The sequence below is a fragment of the Canis aureus genome, chromosome 7 (assembly GCF_053574225.1).
Source record: "Canis aureus isolate CA01 chromosome 7, VMU_Caureus_v.1.0, whole genome shotgun sequence".
NCBI lineage: Eukaryota > Metazoa > Chordata > Mammalia > Carnivora > Canidae > Canis > Canis aureus.
Genome location: NC_135617.1, coordinates 20,364,195 through 20,389,149, shown reverse-complemented (window position 1 = coordinate 20,389,149; position 24,955 = coordinate 20,364,195). Strand labels below are relative to the sequence as shown.

Below are 24,955 nucleotides of genomic sequence, written 5' to 3'. Positions count from 1 at the left end.
GGGTTCCCTGCAAGGAGCCTGCTTCTCCCTCTGCTTGTGTCTCTGCCTCTCTCTGTCTCTCATGAATAAATAAATAAAATCTTTAACAAAAAAGACTGAATTATTAGACAAAAATTGCACAATATGAAGATTTTACTGAAAAATATAGATTTCTGGAATGGACATATGGCCCCACTGTATATGTATGCATGCATCTTCAACCAGAACTGGGAGGCCACTGTTTCCCTCAAGAAGAGTAATTCCCTCTCCATCTCCCCTTAGTCCACAACTACACATTGGCTTCAACATCAATAGGTCAGTTGTTCAGGAATTTGTTTAAATGAATTGGCCAGTTATCTAAACTCCACCCTTTAAGACTTAATCTTGGCTTTTAAAAGCACTAGAAAATAAGGAAAAGCCATAAGGCATAGTGAATAAGAGCATGATTTGGGGTTTGATTTCTGCCTCTGTACAGCCTTGACTTACCCAAACCCTCTACATCTTTACTTTCTTATCTGTAAAATGGGGAAATTAACACTACTTACATTACAGAGTATTGTGAAGATTCATTGAAATAGTGGGTGCAAAAACAACACAGAAGTCAGTATAAAGTAAATGAAGAAATCAGTTTTTCACACCACACAGATGCATACACTCACATATTTTATGTATATAATACATATATATACATATATACATATACAATTTATACTCTATATAATTTATATAACTATAATACACTATATAATTTTATACTGTATAAAAGTGAAATAAGCAAGTAAATTTAAGATGGATATTTGAAGAAAGGAAATAAAGTATTTATTAACATTCTTTTTAAAATTTAGGAAAAAATATTCCAATAAAAATTACATGGATATTGGAAGCAAGCGACTTTTATAGTCTTTGCATAACAATTCTTTTATTTTTGTCTTGCTTTATAAAACATGAAACTTCCTGGAGAATAAAAAAGATTTTTATTTCATAGAAGGATGTTTTTCTGATAGAGTACATAGATACTTTTCCTTAAACAGTTTCTATATTTGAACTCACTAGTTCATGCTCACTAAGAATCATGCTTTTTCCAGTCCACGTTTTAGGTATGGGGATAAAGCAGTTAGCTATGGTTATATCAATGACTAAATCAGGGGTGCATATTAGTGACTCTCTTATCCTGACTTTATTTCTGTAAACCTTAGGTCCCAAATTCATGAGGTACTTGCATCAAATCAGACTAAAAAATTATCTGTGGTTTCAGTGGTTCACATAAATCTCTGAGGCAAGACTTCCAAAAGTCACCCGCAGATACTTTTACTCACTATATTAAGTAGTTTCAAGTACTCAGGGATATTGCATCCCCTACTGTGTGTGTGTGTGTATCTGTGTCAGAGAGAGAGAGAGAGAGTGAGAGAGAGACAGAGAGAGAGAGAGTTTTAACAATTATATGAATAAATACATTAATGCTTTCTGGGGACCATATAAAACAATACTTAAACTGGTCGTTTTCAGTGAAACCAATTTATAAGTTTGAATTCAGACTTTATTAATACAGTATCCAAAGGGGAAGCCAAACAGAAAATATGATGTGAAATTTTTTATCAACTGCAATTAAAGCTTTTGTTCATTGCTCTCAATTCAAGTGAACAATTTAAAATGTGCAATATAGAACTTTTTGAGTATGTGTATTTAAGTATTTTAATAATATACTTCTAAATATTTATCTCTCTAGTAAAGAAATGAGTAAGTGGTCTATATTAATCAGCCAAATATAAATGCCTTAAAGTTTAGGGCTAAATATATTATTCTACCTTCCTAAGATGGCCTTTTAACTCCTCATCTGGGCTCCAATAGGGAAAAATGTGTTCCTATATATTTAGGACTCCTGTCATTCTTCCCCAAATGCTCTCCTTCTCTCTCTCACAATTCTACTCATTATCTCCTGCCATTTCTTACAGTTTAGCTCATGAAATCAAAATAATGATTTGAGGTATATAGAATAGAAAGTTCTGGGAAATGTGCAAGATTTTGTATGCTTACAGATATATCCTATTCATTAGGTACTAGATTTCAATACACAAAGTAGCATGTGTTTCCTGGCCTACTGTAATCAAGATTTTGGAAAGGCAGCTGTTTGACAATTTTATTTACATTTTCTCAGATTTTATTTTTGAAATTGAAAATTCCATCTGGATTAAAATATATTCCTACAAGGTTAGAAAATCAGAAATGAAAGAACGCTACCCCTAACTGATCCTACTGGCTTTCACACAGTGCTGCTCCTTAGCATCTTTCAGCTTGATATCATTTTTGGATGTAGCTAAATGCCAGATACCCTGACAAACATACACTCTACCAGCTGGATCTCCATCTGCTCAACTAAACATTTTCACACCAAATCTGTATAAAAAGCTATGTTTTCAAAGACAGTTATCTACAACTGAAATATTAAAATCTTAACTCCAGGAGTCCTTCCACTTACATATTTCACATGCATTTAAGCACGAATACAAAACTACCTCCGAGTACTATCAGTGGTATGCTTGCTCTCTGTTGTCAAAAGTTATCTTAAACTATCCATGAAGGGGCAGCAGACTTCTGAGCAAAAGAAATATTTTTTAGATTTTTCACAGAAGTTTGGCTTAGCAGCTTTTGACATGTTTGCTTAGGAAAAAATAACCTGCAAAATTAATGTTAGTGGACAGGATGATTTTGTAGAAATACGCATTAAGCTTGTCTTGGGAGAGCTTTTTTTTCTTGCCTACATATGAATTAATTAATTGTCAATAAACGTGTTTATAATTAAATCTTTATAATAGTTATCAAAGGCTTTTTATTTGGGCCTCCATTATACAAAGGTGCCAATGACATCTCAAGTAATTTTTAAACATTTCTACCTGAAAAACAAAATTAATTAAGATGGTTCCATAAGCCTCCATGGCTATTAGATTTTCTAGCTTGGGGAAGAATCATTTATAAAGGACTATTAGATTTTAGGAAACCTAAGAGCAGATGAAAGGCATGAAGTAGAAAAATATAGTGATATTGCCATTGAGGCAAAAATGGGATCATGGAATTCATACAACATATTACTGAATAATAGGAAAAGTTTGGAAACAGGAAACTGCATACTCTCAGAACTGTGTATACTACCTTAGATAATATTGATGGCCATCCTTTTAAAAATATGTGTGTAAGTATGTTGGGGCAAGTAGGAGGAGTCCACTCTCTCAGATTTGAAAAACATATTCAAGAAAGCAAAGGATTAATGATAACTTCAAGATTTACAGAGAGAAACACAAATCTGCATTTCTTAGCACCTCAGCAAACAAACATGAAGCATTCAGAACTTTGCAATTTTTTACACATCAAGTCTTTGGCCAGGAAGCAGAGTGAAATGTTTGTGTGTTCCTAGCAAGAGCAGAAGAGAGGTTCCTTTTCCAAGCGGGAAAAGGGGTGTATAAGACCTTTATCCATATGTTTTCCATTCACTATTCTATTCTTCACTTATTAATAACAATCCAGAAAAAAAACATTATTTCAGGTAAATATCTTTTCCAGGATGGGGGTTATATAGGATAAAAAATGGGTGTGGATGGGAGAAGGGTGATTTGAGAGGAAGGGAGTACACATAGAGAGGTTTTGTTCAGGTAAGTAAGTATCTTACAAGAAAAACACCTTTCAGCTTCCAAGTCTGTACTTCCTCTAAGGAGACAAATAAAAGATCCAAATCACAATGCATAAAAACACCTATGGTGGAGGCCAAAATTTCTTATAAGATTCTACCAGCAGAAAAAAAAAAATAGAAATACAAAGAATAATATATGTACATAGGGAAACACTTGTAAAAATATAGCTCAATTCTAGTGCTGAATTCAAAGAGACCAATGGAATTTAGAAAGAATTAGTCCTAAATGGTTTTTACTTCACAGAAATCTCAATATTACCTCACCTATTCTATATTTTTTTAATAATCAAAACTCTTTAGGGCAGCCTGGGTGGCTCAGCGGTTTAGCGCCACCTTCAGCCCAGGGCGTGATCCTGGAGACCTGGGATCGAGTCCCACGTCAGGCTCCTGTATGGAGCCTGCTTCTCTCTCTGCCTGTGTCTCTGCCTCTCTCTCTCTCTCTCTCTCTCTCTCTCTCTCTCTCTCTCATGTCTTTCATGAATAAATAAAATCTAAAAAAAAAACCCTCTTTAAGTAAAAAACTCTTCAACTTATCCTTCTAGAAGAGATAATGTCCCCCTTTATCAAAATAAATATCAGGACTTTTCAGTTATATAACACAGGCCAGACCAGAGATGGGTAACTGACTCAAAATAAAAATCTTCTAGAATCAATTGTCTAAAACTTTCCATACAGGCCAGACCAGAGATGGGTAACTGACTCAAAACAGACGTCTTCTAGAATCAATTGTCTAAAACTTTCCATAATTGCAACCTTTGTTTAAAGCTGTAAAAGTTAGGAAATAACATCCTGCTATACTACACTGTTTCCACCCTCCACACCTACTCCTGATCTTGCCAAAATATATCCACCTAAGGCACCCAGGTGAAAAATAAAAGATAAAATAAGAAAGGGAATTTAAAAACTGTGCCAACAAGATGACTACCACTTTTGTTAATATTGAAAACAGGTGTACACTTAACCAACATTGATTGCAGTAAAAAAAAAAATTGTTTTGAACACACTGGTATGCTTAATACTTTATATTTATCCAGACACACTTTGCAGAATCTGAATATATTTAATTGGCTGAAAAAAAGGACTTTGAATCATAGAAATATCAATGAAGAAAACTTGCTTAATTCAAGCATTTGCCAAGAAAAAATGGTTATCATCAAACACGAGATTAAATAATTATCTGTTTTCTTTGCTGGCTCAAGATAGAAGTAGTGCTGATGCGTTCGCTAACTGAAAACAATGACATAACATCCTATCTTTGCCGTTAGTTAGATCCATTAAAGATTCAAGAACAATAATTGTAGATTTATATGCTGTCTGATGTCCTCAGCCAAACATCAGCCACATAGCAGATAATTTTATCCATGGGCTAATGTCCATTCATGAAAATCTTATAAGAACACTCAAGAATAACACCATAGTGATGATGGAAGCAAAAAGAAAAGGGGATTGATGTCTATCTCTCCCAATAATGTAGGTTCCATGAGACACTATGAACATTTCACTACTGAGTTCCCAGCCCTCAGCAAAATTATTTGAGTGTCAAATATTTAATGAAAAGTATAACTAGAACTTATTTAGGAGAACGGCTGACTAGCCTATGATCTAAAATCCTCCATATCTGATGATTTCTAGTAATTCACTGAAAATTATAAGCAGAAGCAAACATATAGAGCGATTTTTAAAATAGAAATTATTTGTCCCTGGATTTTTTTAAGGTAAAATTATATTCGTTCCTTCTTCTTCATCCATTTTAGTGGGCGAGTTTCCTGCTAATATGGAAATATCCAGAGACCTGGGATCTTATCATGATCTAGCGCAGTTTTAGATTAAAATTCTTCAGACATTACACTCCACGAACACAGGACTCTTGTCTTCTTTGCATACTACTTGATCTCTAGTGGCTAGCAGAGTGTTTGACACATTATAGGCATTTAATATTTATTGAATAAATGAGTGAATGGGCAGAGATTACTTAGACAAATTGTAAAGAAAGAACTTTCTAAGACATAAAGCTTCATAGTTCTTCAAAGATTACTATCATATCTTCCTCAGCTTTCTCCATGTTAGCTAAACCCATTCTTTCAACTGTGACTTCCATTTCATAATTGGACACAATAGTCCCAGATGGAGGTGACAAGTGTAGAGCAGAGCTGAATGTCAGCCACCCTTAGTCTATAGGTTAGTGCAATATAAGATATATAAGATATTCTGATGGCCATTAGACTCATACTGAGTTGATTTTATCCAAAGTTCAGTTTTTACTCCTCACCTTGCAGGGCTATTAACATTTGACACAGATCACCGCCTCCTCCTTGAAACATTTCTTTTCACTTCAGGGCATGAAACTGAATTTTCCTCCAATCTCACCAGACATTCATTCTCTGTCACTCTTCTAATTGTTCTTCATCATCCAATGCTCTGGCACTCAGATCTGAACTTTTTAAAAATTTTATTGATATGCATTCTCCATACTATCATATTTAGTTTCATTACTTTAAATTCCATATCTATGCGGATAACTCCAGATTTATATCACAGACTCAAATCTCACACATAAAACTCCAGATGTGTATATACAACCAGAAGTCAACTACATGCATCTTAAAGTTAGCATGAACAAAACTGAGTTTCTAAACTTCCAACATGTCCCTTTCATAATCTCCTGTATCTGAGATACCAGCAATATCATCTTTCTAGTTGCTCTAGCTAAAATCCTCAGTCACCCTTAGTCTTTCTCATTCTCTCATACCTCACATTCTAATGGCCAACTAATCTTGTTCACTCTGTTCAAAATGTACCCAGGTTGACCAGCACTCCTTACCATTCTACTGATAATAGTATAAGCCAACCCAATGTCAGTTTTCTTCTAGATTATTGCAAAATCCCTCCCAAACTACCCTCCTGTTTCCACCCTTGAGCTCCTTTTGTCTATTCTGAATATAGCACCCAAATGGTATTGTTAAAATGGAAGTAGACTGATACCTCTCTTCTGTTCAAATCCCCAATGGCTCTCTATCGCAATCTAAAGCCAGAGGTTATGCAGAACCCCTCCTTATTTGGGGTGGTAATGTTCTAAGACTCCAGTGGATGCCTGAAACTGCATATTGTACCAAAATCTATATATACTATGTTTCTTCCTATACATATATACTTACAATGAAGTTTAATTTATCAAATAGGTATAGAAGTTAACAAGAATAACTAATTATAAAATGGAAAAATATATAATATCTATAATAAAAGTTATGTGACTGTGGTCTCTCATGGAAAATGTTTTATTGTTCTATATTCACCATTCTTCTTATGGTAACGTAAGATGATACAATGCCTGTGTGGTGAGATGAAATGAGGTGAATGACATAGGCATTGTGACACAGTGTTAGGCTACTATTGACCTTCTGTTGATATCTTAGAAGGAGAATCATCTACTTCTAGACCGAAGCTGACTGTGGGTAACTGAAACCATGGATAAGAGAGGGAATACTGACTGTCATGACCTGCAAGGACCAATAAAACATCCTCCAACCCCATTGGTGTTCTGATAGCCGCTTCTACTTTCTCTCTCTCCACACCAGCCATGCTCACATGCATGCTGAACATACCAAACATGCTTTTTGCTCAGGACCTTACATAGACTGTTCTAACTGAAACAGTCTTCCTTTTTTTTTTTTTTTGGTTTTGCTTTTCTACCTTATTTAGGCTTTTTTTCAAAGTCAACTTTGAAGTCTATCCCGATAACCTTTTAAAAACTGCATCCCTTTTGTTACTCTATTCATGCCTTTCCTACAACTCTTTATATGGACATCATCTAATGTTTAAATATTCCCTATGTTTAATATATTTTTGTCTGTTGCACCTTACACCTTACTCCTACTAAAAGTTTCATAAGGGCAGATTTGTGTGTGTGTATGTGTGTGTGTGTCTTCTGTGTTTTCCCAGTATCTAGAACAATGTGTAAAAGTTATCATCCGCTGAATAAATATTTTTGAATGATAAAAGAATGAATGAAAGTTTTAAGGAGAAACATTTCACTTGTACACTTTCAAGTATCAGCCAGCTGGGAAGAGTTTTGGTGTGACAAAATCCATACCTTCCTAGAAGTACACCATATGTCACACTCCATTGAATTTTTTCCCCACTCAAAATAGAGATAAGCTGGTCTTACCCAACTTTATTATCCTTGGATGTCAAAATTTCTCCTTGGACATTGGTTCCTGAGTGACAGCAATTTTAAAGCATACTATGATTACTACTCACTCTGGGAAATTATATATCCTCATTAGAAAATTTCCATGGAAGCCCTAAAAATAATCAATGTGACCCCTCAAAGAACATAACTTAAACAACAGGAGAGAAATCTGCCAGGGGAAGATAGCATGGTCCCTTAAGCAAACTACATACAACCACAGTCAAAATAAAACTTGGACTTAAAAAAAAAAAAAAAAAAGCTAAATAAACAAATAATAAGTGAACATTCTAAGTTCCTAATTTAAAGATAACAAAATTAAGAAACAAAGAGAAGAGTACAATTTATAGAATAAATTAACCAAAACTATATTATAAAAATCCGTGCACATCTTTCATGATCAAAACAACTTGTGATGATGACACCATCATTGTGAAAGTCTCATCATTTTAACACACACAATTAACTAAATCCTCATGGAATTGTTGTTAATGAAATAATGCAGTTTTTTTATTACCATTAACTTTTAACTATTGTCTCCTTTAGAAATTTTATATCTTAGCATCAGTTAGACTGAATGAAAATCTTTTTTTTTTTTTCAGATCTGTATTGTAATGATAAAAGTAACACATGCCTGAGATAAATGACTTCAGGGAATGTTCCTCAAGTTTTGAATGAGACATTGGCCTCCAAACATTTATCTATATGTTAAGCAGAAATAATTAAAAATTTTAATTGCTAACATTAGCAGTTTTTATTTCAGATACAAGTTTGATTTTGTCAATTAAAATCTAAGTAGGACCATAAGCAATGTTAACACAAAATAGAAATAAAATTGTCATACGACACTGCAACAGCATGTGGTCAAAGAGCCTTTTCAAGAATTTTACTCCACACTTAATAAAGAATAGGTGTTCATTACCATGAACTGCAAATGCTGATATATGGGATTTTGCAAGCATTTTTCCAACACAGATGTTATTTGTATACCTTTGAAAATAAGGGGACATCCATTGGAAAGTATTGAGGTTCAATAAATTTAGGCTATCCTAAATCCTCTCAAATATCCTTGCCGTTTTCTCAAATATTTTTGAGAATGTTATGTATAAAATAATTTTTCTATGCATAGTCTACTTCCCACAATAATAATACAGCAGAAGTAGGTAAAACCATGTCTCTCTTGCTCAAGGGCTCATTTTCTTTCCACTATACCAAACAGTTGAAGTGAAACCAGAAACAAAAACCAGGCTTGGAACAGAAGATACTGAACAAGGATACTGATAATTAAATTATTAGCAATGTAAACTCTCACTATACTCTAAAGTATAACCAGATCTATTATTTTACTTTAAAATAAACTACATTTTTAGGGCAATGAAGAAAATGTGATAATCAGTGGAATGAGGGGAGGGCATGACTATGGGTAATTGGAATAATCCTTACTATACATTATTAAACATAGTAACTAAGTTCTTTTGCAAACAATGCATAAAGTGGTAATCATTGAATGAAAGTGACTCTTTATCCAAGGCAATCAACAGCATTTTCTCCAAAGACAAAAAATGTTTTATTCTCTCTCTTCATTGTTAGCTTGGGCATCGGCCAAAAAGGCATCTCAAAAGGTATTAAGCATTTATTGGAGTCCTTACTCTGGAAGTGATCATAGGACTCCGCTTTATGGAGAACACACACATTTAACTACAATCTTGAACCCCGAGCATTTCTTTTTTCTTTTTTCTTTTTTCTCTTTTTTAAGATTTTATTTATTTACTCATGAGAGACAGAGAGAGAGAGAGAGAATGGCAGAGACACAGGCAGAGGAAGAAGCAGGCTCCATGCAGGAAGCCCGATTCAGGACTTGATCCTGGGACTCCAGGATCATGGCCTGGGCCAAAGACAGGCACTAAACGACTGAGCCACCCAGGGCCCCCCTGCTGAGCCACCCAGGGATCCCCCACTGAGCCACACAGAGATCCCCGAACCCCAAGCATTTCTTAAGTGGCTTTACATTAGAAGATCTTCTGATCAAGTTCACATTCAAGAGTGGGCATATGGATCAAACATTTCAATAAAGCAATGACTATTTGAAGGAAAAATATTGCAAATGTTGGAATATAAATTAGCAACATAGAAATGCAGTAAAAGAATGAGTTTAAATATAACTTTTGGCAAAAAAATGTGTAAATGAGAATACTACAAATAAAGTATACCACTGTTATTTAGGAAAATAAGTAGAGAGGTAGCCTACCAGGTTTCTCTAGTTTTATTATACTCCACATAATATAGTTACATTACTATCATAAAACTTCATTTTCTAAGGTCTCCATTGATATTCTTCCAGCTAAATCTGAATTTATTCTCTCATTTTCTTCACCCATAAACCCTTTCCAAATCTGTAACTCTTGAATACATACATGCCTTCCTGAAATATGCAGATTATATCTTTAGCAGAAAACAAATATAAGAAGCAAGTATTGGAGCTCCCTCAAACATTGACATAGTTCTTTTTCTTTTCTTTTAGAACTTAGTAAAAGAGATTCCTTCTAGAATGTATACTAGATTTATTTACAAACACACATAGCATTTTTAAAGGAAATTATCATGGAGAGTTAAAGAAATAATCTGCATAACTGAGGACAATTTTTTTTTCACTTAAAATATGCAAACAATTGAGGTAATGATGCTTTCTCACCCAATGAATCTCCAATGTAATCTGTGTGTGGCAAACAGCAACAACTACATTTTGCATTGTTTAGCTTATCAATGATTGCTTCAAAGGTATGTATTTTTCACTTTTTAGTTGCTAGTGCAAACTACTGTGCCATTTTATCTGTTCTGTGGTATCCACAAGCCAATATTGAATGAATAGTCTTTCATTTTATTAACTCTGCCTTAAGGGGAACATACACAACTCTAAGTCACATTCACTCACATAGTTCAATTCAAAAGAAATAACGTCTTAACCCATTTTCTCAAAAAAAGTACATATTATGCACCTGCTATGCACCTGCATTTTTAGGTGCTTGGCTTTAGAAAACATGTTTAATAAAGAGTACTTATTCAAGAATATTCTCACAGAATTGGATTCAAAGTATGTTTACAGCAGAGCTCAGAGAACCTAGTGGGAGCTGAGGAGGAGATAAAAATCAAGCAAAAAATGTAAAAAATAATCTTCTTGGAAACTTAATAGATGAATAATAATCTTCAGAAAATAAAATACAATAATTAAAATTATAATTCCTTTTGCTCTCACTCTGGCAAGTTACATTTCTGCTAATTCTGGCTATGATTTTAAGAGAACATGTTATAAACAATGAATAGTTATTTACAGAAAGTGAGCTTTGTATATTTGTCATCTTTAAACTGACAAACTTTTATAAAAATTTCAAATTCATTTCTCTCTGCTAAGTGGCTTATATTTTTATTACATGCAATTTCTACAGTGGAACACAATCATAACTGTAATAAAGTTTAATTTTTGTGCTACACTTTAATGTATTTGCTCATGGCAAAATAAGCAAGTTTGTATGAACATTAGTATTGATTTTGTGCACATCTTTTTAATACACCTTAAATTCTGAAGCCCAAGGCAAGAACTTTTTTAGAAAAATGCCTTAAAGTTTTGGTACAATTAATTACAAATATTAGAACATTTTTGAATTTCAAATTTTCAAATAAACTGATATGATCAACAATGTGATCAGGCAAAGATTTAAAGCAATTAAATTGTGCAGTGTTAATGAAAATGTGAAAAATGATGGTTCAAAATCATCAAAATAATAGAAATTAATATTATATTTCTAGCAAAAGCTCTCTAATCTTAATATACAATAGGTACAGTTTGAAATACTTTCCAATTACTACAGAGCAAACTTAACATATAGTGTTAGAAAAAGTGTCCAAAGAAGCATATTAAATGTTATCATGACTGCTACTCTGTTATGTCCTTGTGGGTTTTTCCAGGCATTATAATTAGGATATATTCTGAATAAAATCCAAAAATACCAGGTTTTTTAAAAGTGTGATGCAAATCCATTTAATTCCCTGATAACCATGAATCTATTTGGATGTTTCCCTGTTTAACCCAAAAGTAGTATAGATTGTGATGTGTAGACCATATTTAGAAATTTTCCAGTATGAGTATGCATCACATGTTTATTAGAATTGACATTTTCTCCAGAAATAGGACAACACAACCATAAAAATCAAGAGCAGAAATAGATAATATAACCTAGAGAAAAAGAGGATTGGCCACAGGGACTGTCTGACGTCACTGGTCATTTCACTCAGCCACTTTACAGCCTATCACCTTGGGCAAATTGTTAACTTCTTCCTGTGTTCTGAATAATAACATATTCTTCATAAAATTGTTGAGAATTTGATACCTAGGGAGTCAATAAAGTGTTAACAGGCAGAGCTGAATCCTTAAATATCTTATGTTACTCCATTCTTTCTTTTTCTGCTTCCAAATAGTATGGGTGGAGGGGTGAGGGGAGAGACTCAAGAAATATTATACAAATTCTCCTTACTTCTGTTTTTAGTATTAGAATGAAATGAGACTTTTCATCCAATGTAAAGCATAATCATCTACATATGTGTTATATTATCTGTCTAGGGTTGTAATATAAGCTTTTTGCCCTGACCAAATCTGGGACATGAATTCTATTTAAAATTTTACAACTTCATTGGTATTTACATTATAATTCCAAAGGATTAAAGTTCTGGGTGTCATTAGAGACATAAGGAATTACTTAAAAAAAAAAAAAACTAGTGAAATAATTATATTTTAAAAAAGCACCTGTGTCTTGTAAGACCACCAGAAAAGATACAGAGCAGTGAAAAAAAAAAAAAAGAGGCAAGAAGGAAAAACCTATTGGACCCTAAGTTAAACTGTAATTTGGTAACACTGAAATAATAAACCACAGTTTTTTTTTTTTAATTTTTAAATCCAATGCTATTTATACCAATCAAAATGGAGACCTAAAAACTAGGTATAGTTTCTGAATTCTCATAATGATAATTTCTTACTAGCGTGTGAATAATTGTAAATTTTCCTTTGCATTTGGTGAAATCTTAGGGAGAGAAAGGATTAGTAATAATGAAAAAAAGATTATTAGGATTCAAATCACTCATGGGGAAACTCCCTTATATATCTCTTGATATTCCAGAGAAACAGTGGGATAGAGATCTGAAGATCTATTGGGATATGAGAGATAACACTGCCTCTTTCTCTCTGTAACCTATGAAAAGTGGCACAATTATTTTTATCCTAGTTACCCAATACAAATTTTATTTGTATTGTATTTATTGTTTTTATTTATATTATTATTCATATTTTTATTTATATTATATAATATATTATTAATAATATATTGATTATATTATATTTATTTGTATTTATATATTGTATTTATATTGTTTTATTGTATTTATTGTTTAATTCCAATTTATAAATTTTGAAAAGTACATGTAAAGTAGTATCATAAAAGGGAAAAAAGTTAGTTCACATAGTGTATTGAGTACCAAAGACTTTCGAGCCTTTCAAAAATTACTATGGCTGTTTAATATAAAAGAGAAAAATAATATACAAGCATTGCATAACTGTAACTGTAACATGGTTCTTGATTTTTAAGATTGCCCAGAGGGATACTCTTTACACTCTCTTCAATGAGTTTAGCATCAGTAAACCATGCAAGTGCATGGCATACATGAAAGTTTCAGATTCTATTCATATGCCATATGTTACAAACTGCTTTGATATGATGTGCCATCACTTTGAAAGCCTAGTGGGCAGTCACATGTACCACCCAACAAAGCCTTTTAAACCGCTTATAAGAACAGAAGCAGACAGATCTTCCTCAACACCAACTCCAATAGCAACTACTGCTCCAGCAGCCAAGGTAACCTTTTGCTTCCACTTTAACAATTTTACCATAAATTAGAAGAATGTTTAAAGTGATATAAATTGGATACCCTTCATAAAAAACTGTACTAGGGAAAGAAAACACAAACAGGCTCGTATCAGCTAACCTGTTCCTTTGTTCGGCATCTGTGGGGATGAGGGTTGGAAATGGTCAGGAAAAAGGCATGAGTGAAGTATAAACGAGTGATTAGAAGTGATTGATGGTGTTGTTTTAGGGTATTTGGCAAAGGCACACTCACTATAGTGAGAATCTTTACAGAAAGTACCTTAAACAACAGAAGAGTGTATTGCTGCTTTGTTTTCAAATCCACAATTCAAAACCTCACTTTTCTCCCATGGGAGACTGACCCAGAACACTAGAGAAAGATCCTCAAGGATAAGGTTGCTGAATAATGTCAAAGATTACCAGTGATCAAAAGCAAGGTTCCAGTGACCGCACACCATTTCCAAAAGGTCAGAATCACGAGATCTTGTAGTAAGTGACTGTATTTACAGACTGATTGAGTAAGACTTTAACAAAAGACTCTATTTTCATTCTTTGGAATACAGATTAGAAATGAGACCTACTTTTCTGTGGGAAGTTCTTTGACAAATTCTACCCTTAGAAAAAGCTACTCTTACAAATATAAAATCAGTTTGTTCATAATGCTGCTTTTTATTTAGGAGAATCCTAAAGTATCAAGGAAAGAAAATCTGTTTTGAAGGGGCCTTAAACAACTACTTTTTAAAAACACTCATTCTGATTTGTATAAATGTATTCAGCAGAAATTGAGAGATTTATCTTATAGAGGACTAGCAGAAAAAGAAAATATTCCAATATTTTTCCATATCAAATAGTACAGCATCTGAAACAAGTCTGTTGTTATTTTCACTACTGATCTCAAACCTGCAGCTCTCAAGTTAGATGTACGTCAGAAAGAAAAGTAAATATCACAGGATGTAAAAATCTGCAGCATCCTGGAGGCAAAGAAATGAATTCTCAGGGAACAGCCCGTTCTTTGTTCACCATTTATAGGACTCTTGTGACATCGGAATAGTAGTTGCCAATTGTTTCATGCTTTTTCCTGTACCTAGCTGCTCATGGGCAAACCAGATAGGAGGTCAAGAAAGGCAGGAAGGAGAGAAAAACAGAGATGAAGCGGTGAAAGGAGGAGTAAGGAAGTTAAAAAAAATAAGTAAAGAAAAGAAAGTAAGGGAGGGACCAGGGAGGAGGTGAAAGGAGAAAGAAAGATGAGAGAAAAAGAGAGAGGGGACATGTCAAATAGCATACAGATCTAGGCCAGGAAGTCCAAGAATATTGACAAGTTTCCAAAAATCCTCATCAACAGCCCCTGGGGGTAGAAATGTAAAAGGCAAAGGCAATAACTTTCTAAGGTAAAGGTCTGTCTGGAATTGCTTCTATGTATTATTCTACCCATAATTAGAATACTAGCGCAAGGGAAACCTGGATGCCTCAGTGGTTGACCTTCTGTGTTTGGCTCAGGTTGTGATCCTGGGATCCTGGAATCGAATCCTGCATCAGGTTCCCCACAGGGAGCAGGCTTCTCCCACTGCCTATGACTCTGACTCTCTTTCTGTATCTCTCATGAATAAATAAATACAATCTTTTTAAAAAAAAGGATAGATATGCAAAATTATGTTCTTCTCCTTCCTTGCTTTTTTTTAAATTCTATTTTACATCTTTTGGCTTTCTAATTCTTGCCTTTGTTTTCCCAATAGTTTGAAGTGATCTAAGAGGGATGTGCATACAAGGATGTGTATTCAAGGGCTCATTTTCCATACAACAGAGAAAGAACCAATGGAAAACCAGAAACCAGCGAAATATATTACATGAGAGAACAACTTTCAGGTACTCTGGAAGCTTTTACAGAGTTACAAAAGGGTGATTCTATACCACATCTGAAATTCTGAAATTCAACTTTCTTTCTAAATTAGTACTTCAATAAATCCTATTTCTCCTGCTCCCAGTTTGCCAAAAGTGGGCTTATGTTTCAAATGTAGATGTTCTCATTTAAAATTTCCTCAAAGATTGTATATCTGAATGTTAAATAAATTTAAAAAGTCATTTAAATCTTTTTCTTCTTATGTGATAAAGATGGACAGCAGAGTATCTTTTAAAAATTTAATTAAAATTGTTGATCTTTAGATAATCTTTCAATTGTTTCTATAAAATCATTCTCTCCCAATTTTATCTTATTCTCAAAATACTATATAAATTGGATCCGATAGTGGAAGCAGTTCTGTATTCTGATAAAGGAATAGAGAAAATTATACATAGATATGAGATCTACACCTAGAGATATAATTCTAGGTATACCTAGAGAACTAAATTTTATGTTAAATTAAGTAAACATTAAACTTTATGTAAACACACATATAGTACCATGAGGTGGCAAATATTTTAACACTACTTAATCTGTTTTAAAACTAGGGATAAAATACATTAATACTTAGCATCTTTTTCTCAAAGTATAACAATATGAAAACTGGCAACAGATAGTTTTAAACTTTTTTGTGTCTTGGCAGCCTGGGTGGCTCAGAGGTTTAGTTCTGCCTTCAGCCCAGGACGTACTCATGGAGACCCGGGATCGAGTCCCATGTCGGGCTCCTTGCATCCCTCCCTCTGCCTGTGTCTAGGCCTCTCTGTCTCTCTCTGTGTCCCTCATGAATAAATAAAATATAAATCAATCAATCAATCAATCAATCAATCAAATTTCTTGTGTCTTAAGAATTCAAGATTCACTTTAAGGAGTGGATTATATCTAACACACCTCTTATAAATTCCTGGAACTCTATGAATTACAATGGTTTTGCCCAGAAATAAGTTTTTAGAAATGCCTTCACTTTTGTAGTCCTGTCTATTGAGATGGCTGAATTTTGTGAGAATGAAGTCAACATTAATTTGTATTATAATCGGCATTATTTTGCTAACTTTTCCAAGACTGTGCCTAGCTATAGCTAAATTTATAGCACAACTGTTCAAATTATATTCTTGTATATCAATATCACCACAGTCAACAATAAAGTGTTTTTATTTTATAATACACTTTTTCATGCATTGCTTCATGTAATACTAATATTAACTAGTAAGATATAAAAATTGTATTACTTGCCCAAAGTCAAAAAGCAACCTGTTCAACTTATATTCAAATATTCTGAATTAAATCCAGTGTTCTACATAGTGATTCAAAGGTGTACATGCACCCCCAATGTTTACAGCACAATGTCCACAATGGCCACATGGAAAGAGCCCAGATGTCCATCGACAGATGACTGGATAAATATATATGTATATATATATATATATATATATATATATATATATATATTAGATAGATAGATAGATAATCTGGAATATTACTCAGCCATCAAAAGAATGAAATCTTGCCATTTGCAATGACATGAATAGAACTAGAGTATATTAGCCTAGAGAAATAAGTCACTCAGACAAAGACAAATACCATATGATCTCACTCATATGTGGAATTTAAGAAACAAAACAGATGAACATAGGGGAAGGATGGAAAACAAAGTAAGACAAACACAGGGAAGGAGGTAAACCATAAGAGACTCTCAATTATAGGGAAAAACCTGAGTATTACTGGAGGGGAAGTAGGAGGGGGATGGAGCAACTGGGTGATGAGCATTAAGAAGGGAACTTGAAATAATGAGCACTGAGTGTTATATGCAACTGATGAATCACTAAATTCTACCCCCTGAAGCTAATAATGCCTTAGGTTAACTAACTTGAATTTAAATTTTAAAAAGTAAAATAAATATATATATGTATACACACACATATATTTTTTTCAGTGTTCTGAGTCCAACTTGTCTGATAAATTTCTGAAGCCTATATTTCTACACATGCATCACTATATAAAAACAGATTTTATTTTGATAGAAATAAAATAATCTGCTCAACTCAGTATATGTATTGACTATGTCAAGAGCTTAAACAATACATATTTTTGGCAAGTCAATACACTGAGATCTACAACTAAGAATATATAGGAGAAAGCCAAAATAACTCAATTGGAATGTTTCTGGTTAAAAGCCATTTGACCCTACTGGCTCATTATATAATGCTACACAAATAGTCTTCTTGTTTAAGTCTCAATTCCTTGACCTGCAAACATTAAATTAATTATATGTTTAAAAATAAATAAATGCATATATTTTTATATTTATAATTCAAAATGGTGTTATGGCAAACAATAATAATTACTGTAAAATATAAACTCTTGATTCAGAAATGCCAAAAAGAAACTAAATGTAAAAAAGCCATAAACTGCTTGGCTGTTAATATTTAAGAGGAAATATATCTAACTACTTAAGAGATAATAAGCCTAATTATTAGAGGCAGTATATATTAATAGTATAGTCACACATGAAAGAATTCCTTTAAATATGAATTTATTTATATTCATATGACATAAATATGCATGTCTGAGTATACATGCATGCATGTACAAATACATGTGCACATACTTTACTGAGAAATTCACAATAGTGAACCATTCAGTAATAAATATTCCTAGACAATTTAAATTCTGAGTTAATCTATACCATCTTAAAAGCAATATTTTGACATATCATATTAGTATTAAATTATTATAACTTCATGTGGAAACATTATGGATAGTAAAATATTTCTGTATATTCTTGCAATCAAATCATTGAGGAAAAAATAAATAGAAGATTCATTTCTGTGTGATGAGAGAAACCAATACTTGGATAAAGAAACATTATTCAGTTTTTACAAAGTAATATCAAATGTTTCAGAAATCCATTTTAATACATATTACATTAAAACACATTCAATTATTTGCATAAACACAAAGGATCAAATTAAAGTTACATTAAGAGATTTTTAAAAAATAAAGTTAGATTTTAGCTGTATAGAATTTGATTAGATGGTGAAATACTTATATATCCAATCATAACCTACAGTTTTGTAAAAATACAAGGCAGGAATTTGTGAGTGAGGTCAGTTTTAGATGCACAGATTTATAGAGTTAACTATATAGATGAGATTGCAGAAGCTGAAGAAATACTCATCCTTTTCCCCAGTAATATCAGAACAAATTTTCCAAAATATCTTACTTTACTGTGTAAACATTATAACCTATTCTAAGTATTGGACACATTCTCTTGTGCTAATCAGGCCATCTATAGCTTAAAATATTGTTGAATATTTAGATCACCTTCAATCAGACAGCTAATCTATTTATACTATATTTCAACTTGACTTTCAAGGAGCTCCCAGAGTTTTTTAAAATGTCTTCAGAGAAGAGAAGTAAAACACCATACATATAATAAACACCCTCTCCAAAATAAAACATTATAAAACACTTAATGCATTTTTGCACTAGACTATTAAACAAGACTATTACAAAAAGGCAAATTATAGAAGTCAAAATTATTGTATGTGTATGTGTGTAAACCAAGTTGGTAAGATCATTGAACTTTGGCATCAATTGGTATAAGTAATTAAGGAATGAAAATTATTAAAATCAAAGGATAGGTAAAACATAAAAGGCAAATTGTCTATTAATTCAGAATAAAGAAAATTGTAGAAAACAGAGTATATGACTGAATATAAAGCAGAATAATTGTGATTCTAATTTTTATCTAATCATCTTTTAACCTAAAGATTCACCTAAATTCATACAAATAAATCCTGAAGTAAAAGAACATGCCTAAATTTAGGTGATAACTGTGGCAAATTTATACCAGCAAATTGATACAGATGTTAGCTACAGTTAACAATTTAACACATACATCCCACAAACAAAAGGACATGCAGATTGGTTACACCTAGAAGTGAAGCCTTTCATGATTACAATAATCTATAGGCTTCACTGAATATGGAAGTGTACTTGTGATGCCAAATATAATTTAATCATAATATTTAAGGAAAAAAAAAAAAAAAAAACTTCTGAGATACAGTTCCAGGATTTGGAAGGCCCAGATCTTTTTCAGGGTCTGCCCAGTTAAAAAGACCCAAGACCCATTCAGGCACACATAATTCAGGAGGCCTGCCTGCCAGCAATAAAGGCCGAAATTGGATACTTGGTGAGATTAATTACCTAGATAGGGCTTGATAATGCAAGTCAAATGGGAATGTAATTAAAGTGCACCTTCCATGAAAATTATTCATTGCTGATGGATCAGGTGACAGATAAATCAAAAGACATTTTAAAAAAGACTACAGGTTAACTTGAAGCAGGTCTTTCCTCTTTATGAAACTCTGTAATTGCAGGTGTGGAATTCACTCTTCCTGTCCTATCCTCATCATGATACCATGAGACAAAAAAAAAAAAAAAAAAAATGTAGATTGTAATGTAACCTATTAAAAATAGAAGCCAATAGAAAAACCATTAGGATCACAGTTACAAACAAAAGGTCAGCTAGACTGGAACCAGTTGGCTGGCAGCTTTCAGAAGAGAGTATCACTCTATGTTCATACTATAATGGGGATTGCAACCATAAAAAGAACAAGTGATGAATTAATAAGTTGACTAGTCCCCAGGGCGCAATTCTTACAGATGAAAGGCATGCTGGGGTAATCAAACAGAGTTATAAATTAGATAAATTGAATGGCATAAGAAGTATTTTACATCATCATTATTAAATAAAGTCTTCCTGGATGTGTTGTTAATTCTTTACTGTCAATATATTTATTTACAGTCTAAGAACAATAAAAAACAGTGTTTTATAACAACAGCAGGGTAATTTCAGTTACCCAGAGGGATACTAAATCTAATTTCTACCTTGAGTTCTTTTAGATGTGTTTATTATACACCTAAGAGAAGACAGATGAAACAAAATGTCCAATTAAATGATAGTTATTGGAAAATATGGCTTTATATGTTACTCATTTGGTTGCTCTAACTAATGAACATAACTTGCTTTTATCGGCCTGTATAAAAATGCATAACAGTTTTCTTGTCTGCAAGAATAAAGTTAATGCTGAATGGGAATACTGTGTCATCTAGTAGATGGCATATAAAATTCACAAAAAAGGACAATCACTGTTAGAAAAAACATAACAATATAAAACTTGAAAAATCTTTGTTCTATGGAAATCTTTAATAACAATGTAGATATTGGCTTATTATGACACACATTTGAATAATTGTGTAACCTTTCTAAAAATTCCCACTTTATATTTTATTTAAACTTGAAAAAAAGACAAAATTCGAGTTGAAATTCCCCTCAGGATCCACTCATTTCAATATCACATAAAAATCCTTCCAATTAAGAGACCATCAAAATAACAAAAACTGATTTTGCAATATTACCTATAGGCAATTAAGAGGCTTATTGCAAATACTCTAACCTAATAAAGTAATATTTCTAAAATTGGTTTCAATAAAAATAAATTTTACATTGCAGCTCTTTTCACATGAAGAAAACTTAGAAGTAAGAAAATTGACAGGCAAATACATAACAAGATTTTAGACATGTAAATTTGATATATGAGGGTCTGTGTTTGAAGTGCTATAAGTAAATGTATAAAAAATACATCTGTCAAAAATTATCTGTTTATAGTTCCCAACTCCTAAAGGTTACTTACTAATTAAAGTTGAAAATAGGCATGGCAAACACCCAAGATATTTTATCAGAAGACACTGCTTTTTATGTTCTCTGCAGGTTCCAGTAAGTAACTTAATCCCAACCAAACTATAAAGTAAACTGTTCATGATTTGTCAGATTAGCTGATGCTTGTCCAGAAAAATGGTCTGAAAAAAAGAGTCACCAGGACACTATAATTAAGATTCATTCATCCATTTCATCCCTGGATTGAAGAAAATAATGAAACATCAAAGTAGTCAGACAGCAATCTAAAGAAGGTCAGTTAGTATCTTTTCAAACATAACACTGGTGTTTAATGCTGCAGGTGCACCAGAAGTAACTTACAGATCATATTAATATCCCAGGTTGGTTGCAATAGCATTATGGATTTGTTATTTATGTCATTTTTAAAAATAAAGGAAATGTGGTTTAAAATAAAAGGTAAAGTCTTAGTATTAATATACTGACTGAAGATAGCAAGAATAAAGTTTCCAAACTTTTAGGTGGGTCTCCAACTTTTCTATGGGTGAGTACAGGATAGGTGGCATGTTTTAAAATGTCTGGGAGAAAAAAAAAGAAACTAGGAAGACAAAGAAATGTGAAAATAAAAGTATAAAATATAACTATAATATACATACATACTATATATGTTATATATAATAACAGTCTTTATGAGATCTGTGCAGTCATTTGATTTGATAACAATATTTCATATTAAGAATGACAATAAAAATATTAGAGGAGACAGTGTTACAAATGCATAGTTTATCTTTATGGAATTAACATCTTTCCTTTTATGACCTCTACTGAGATTACCAGGTTCTCAACAATGAAATTTATGTGAGGCTAAATTTGGGTTCTTAGTGATGTCAGAGACGTGCGAAAATAGGATGAGATGTCAAAACAAGGAGAAAACAAGGTTATGATAATGTATTAGAAAAGAACAAAGGCAGTAATTTTTTTCCAAACAAAATTCAGACTCATAATCTATCTTAGGGTTTTTACCAGTCTGATAAATGTTGTATGAAATCAGCATAAAAAGTAATCTATTACAATTCAATTCAGCCAACACTGAGCACTTACACCACATATGCCATAGCGTTATGCTTTGTTTTCAACCATGACAAATACGATTATGACATTTTCTACTCCGAGTTGTCTATCAAAATTGTTTCTCATAGCTCAAAATTGTCAAATCCAAAGGACTTTCTTCTGTCTTCATTCTATTGACCTCCTGTGACATTTGATTCTATGATTAACTGACTTGGAAAATATCCCTTCCTTGAGTTACTATGACACCCCAACTGGCCTGGGTACTCCTTTTTGATCTTCATCATGTTGTTTTGATAGCCAGCCAGCTCCTGTGGTATTCTCAAAACTCCTCTCTCAAACTTTTAAATTATAGCTCTCTCTCCTCTTCCCCCTCAAAAGTCCATTCATTAACTTGTCATCTATAGGTTCCTGATTCCCAAATCTGTAACACTTAGGCTCCTCTACCATTTCAACACCTATTCTCATAGGAATATATATGTGTTCATAAAATGTATGAAATTTAAAAGTACATATAATCAAAACTGTCTATATACATGCCTATACACACAGATACATCACATTACAGGTGATATAGCTTGATGTCACAGGAGCTAAAGGTGCTATGTTTAAGTATATTAGGAACATTTGAATGAACTGTACAATAGTGATATGGTTTAACCAGTATCTCTGCATTTTATTTCCATATATGATTGTCATTATGAATGCTATGCTCAGACAATGTCCTGCATCTTTCTATATGCTGAAGTTAATGATCAAATATTATTAAAAATTGGGACACTAATTATCTAATGTCAACATGCTATGGATAATTAAGAACTGTGTGCATTTAAGCTATGATAATTGTTTTTCACAGATCTTTTCTAATGCTTGTGTCTTAAACAAGTCAAGCAGCTACAGGACTGCAAGTACATCTCTGCCCCCTACTTTGTCAGAGGACATACATCATCTACTCTGCCTTCTCCTTGATTAATTTTGTTCGGTTGCAGTAATTATCTCTCCCTGTGCAACAGACCTCTTTGTAAATGAAATCCAAGAAATTTGGATAATTTTTCCTGGTTTTTACTCTTAATTGATCCTTGTTTCTTGCTTACAGTAGTATAAAGGGAACTGAAGTCAGAAAGCAGCTGGAATTGACACAAGTACCAACAGGGTTCTGCACTAGTAATCGACACATCTGAAAAGCAAGACCTTGATAGTGTTCTTTCCTTTACCCTATTACTTAGATCATTTGGTTAAAACCGTTAATGATCCTCTTGGATCAATGTCTTTTGCTTGTAGCTCTAATTTACTGCATTGGATGATTAGTACAGATGTTTTTGTGGATGGCTCTGCATCATTCCACCAAATTGCTTGTCTGAATCAAATTTGCTTCAATTCATCACCAATGAAGCAAGGAATAAAATAATCAACATTTACTTTCTCTTAACACTGGTACCAAAAATAGAACAACTAAACACTTGTCAATTTTAGAACCATCTCTTACCTTTTTCAAAGCTATGTCCCTCAGCCTACCCAAGGGCTTAAAATGGTTTGTATGGTGGGGTGTAGCAGAGTGTAGGAAATGGAACCAAGAGGAACCAAAATATGTACTTCAAATTCATGAGCCTGATTTTTTTAATTGAAGTATAATTGACATACATTATATTAGTTTCATCATCAAATTTTTATCATCATCATCATAATCATCCTCCTCCTCATCACCAATTCACATGTGTATTCATCTATATATGAATAATGTATGAAATTACCATCCACTGGCTTTTCATTCTCTGAAATGCGGCTTATTGATTTCTTGCTCTTAAATGATTTCTTTCTGAAACAGTGTCTGTCTTCACAATCCAATTCCTTTAATAATACTTCGGGGGAATGATTGTGATAGTTTTCTCTATAACAAATAAGCAAACAACTCCCAGATCAAAACCATTTTGTACTGTGGAAGAGCACCAAGTAAATCAGGTAACCAGTTTTGGTCAACTAAAAATCAAACAAAAATCACTTCCTGATTCAATTCATATTGACAATCTTTTACAAATGTGTTAATTTGTATTCTTAGCACAGTAATCCTCCTACATACATATATTTTGCTGTTTTATTATTTATAATTGTGTAATACTTCCAGAAAAAGAGACTGAATTCAATATATATTGACTGGGGTTTGTACTCTGAAAAAATTCTTGCATATTTAAGTCTCTGGTGGTAACTTGCTTTTTATATTATTTCCTGCTAAATTTGAAGAGTAGGTGGTCTTGTTAGTCACATTTGAGTTAAAATGGATTTTCTATTTCTCACTTGAACAAATTTCTTGACTTTAAAAGTAAAGTAGCTATTTCTTTACAAATAATACTCTAGTGAATGCATTTTCAATTCTCTACAATCTCCACTCAATAAACTTAACAGTAGCAAAATGAAGGACCTCCTATTAAGGGCAAGACATATAATAAGAATTACTTTACATAATTCCATCATTATCTACTATTCCAGGACAATGATCCTAATGGGCAGTCATATATTTTGTTGAAGAGCCTATTTAGAGGAAGCTTAAATTTAACAAGTT

General features: G+C 32.8%; 1 protein-coding gene across 5 annotated transcripts in view; it reads right to left on the bottom strand.

The window, feature by feature from the left end:
- The window catches only part of EPHA7 (EPH receptor A7), a 169,802-nt gene that overhangs the window by 75,467 nt on the left and 69,380 nt on the right, over window positions 1-24,955 (bottom strand). The window lies entirely within an intron of this gene.